Genomic DNA, 1986 nt, shown 5'->3' with positions numbered 1-1986 from the left:
CCCCCCACCCCCCCCCCCCCCCACCCCCCCCCCCCCCCACCCCCCCCCCCCCCCACCCCCCCCCCCCCCCACCCCCCCCCCCCCCCACCCCCCCCCCCCCCCACCCCCCCCCCCCCCCACCCCCCCCCCCCCCCACCCCCCCCCCCCCCCACCCCCCCCCCCCCCCACCCCCCCCCCCCCCCACCCCCCCCCCCCCCCACCCCCCCCCCCCCCCACCCCCCCCCCCCCCCACCCCCCCCCCCCCCCACCCCCCCCCCCCCCCACCCCCCCCCCCCCCCACCCCCCCCCCCCCCCACCCCCCCCCCCCCCCACCCCCCCCCCCCCCCACCCCCCCCCCCCCCCACCCCCCCCCCCCCCCACCCCCCCCCCCCCCCACCCCCCCCCCCCCCCACCCCCCCCCCCCCCCACCCCCCCCCCCCCCCACCCCCCCCCCCCCCCACCCCCCCCCCCCCCCACCCCCCCCCCCCCCCACCCCCCCCCCCCCCCACCCCCCCCCCCCCCCACCCCCCCCCCCCCCCACCCCCCCCCCCCCCCACCCCCCCCCCCCCCCACCCCCCCCCCCCCCCACCCCCCCCCCCCCCCACCCCCCCCCCCCCCCACCCCCCCCCCCCCCCACCCCCCCCCCCCCCCACCCCCCCCCCCCCCCACCCCCCCCCCCCCCCACCCCCCCCCCCCCCCACCCCCCCCCCCCCCCACCCCCCCCCCCCCCCACCCCCCCCCCCCCCCACCCCCCCCCCCCCCCACCCCCCCCCCCCCCCACCCCCCCCCCCCCCCACCCCCCCCCCCCCCCACCCCCCCCCCCCCCCACCCCCCCCCCCCCCCACCCCCCCCCCCCCCCACCCCCCCCCCCCCCCACCCCCCCCCCCCCCCACCCCCCCCCCCCCCCACCCCCCCCCCCCCCCACCCCCCCCCCCCCCCACCCCCCCCCCCCCCCACCCCCCCCCCCCCCCACCCCCCCCCCCCCCCACCCCCCCCCCCCCCCACCCCCCCCCCCCCCCACCCCCCCCCCCCCCCACCCCCCCCCCCCCCCACCCCCCCCCCCCCCCACCCCCCCCCCCCCCCACCCCCCCCCCCCCCCACCCCCCCCCCCCCCCACCCCCCCCCCCCCCCACCCCCCCCCCCCCCCACCCCCCCCCCCCCCCACCCCCCCCCCCCCCCACCCCCCCCCCCCCCCACCCCCCCCCCCCCCCACCCCCCCCCCCCCCCACCCCCCCCCCCCCCCACCCCCCCCCCCCCCCACCCCCCCCCCCCCCCACCCCCCCCCCCCCCCACCCCCCCCCCCCCCCACCCCCCCCCCCCCCCACCCCCCCCCCCCCCCACCCCCCCCCCCCCCCACCCCCCCCCCCCCCCACCCCCCCCCCCCCCCACCCCCCCCCCCCCCCACCCCCCCCCCCCCCCACCCCCCCCCCCCCCCACCCCCCCCCCCCCCCACCCCCCCCCCCCCCCACCCCCCCCCCCCCCCACCCCCCCCCCCCCCCACCCCCCCCCCCCCCCACCCCCCCCCCCCCCCACCCCCCCCCCCCCCCACCCCCCCCCCCCCCCACCCCCCCCCCCCCCCACCCCCCCCCCCCCCCACCCCCCCCCCCCCCCACCCCCCCCCCCCCCCACCCCCCCCCCCCCCCACCCCCCCCCCCCCCCACCCCCCCCCCCCCCCACCCCCCCCCCCCCCCACCCCCCCCCCCCCCCACCCCCCCCCCCCCCCACCCCCCCCCCCCCCCACCCCCCCCCCCCCCCACCCCCCCCCCCCCCCACCCCCCCCCCCCCCCACCCCCCCCCCCCCCCACCCCCCCCCCCCCCCACCCCCCCCCATCTGAAGATGCCAGCCACAGACGCAGGCGAAACGTCAGGAGAGAATGCTGCTAGAACACGGCCATACAGCCCGGAAACCACACAGCACCCAAGTGATTCCGGCCGTGAAAGCCTTCGACAATACATCTCAAGCATATTTGATGCAGAAAGTAGGATAGAAACCAGTAACTAAATACA

The sequence above is a fragment of the Sphaerodactylus townsendi genome, linkage group LG10 (genome assembly GCF_021028975.2).
Source record: "Sphaerodactylus townsendi isolate TG3544 linkage group LG10, MPM_Stown_v2.3, whole genome shotgun sequence".
NCBI lineage: Eukaryota > Metazoa > Chordata > Lepidosauria > Squamata > Sphaerodactylidae > Sphaerodactylus > Sphaerodactylus townsendi.
The sequence above is the reverse complement of the archived record's forward strand: the minus strand, read 5'-3'. Positions refer to the sequence as shown.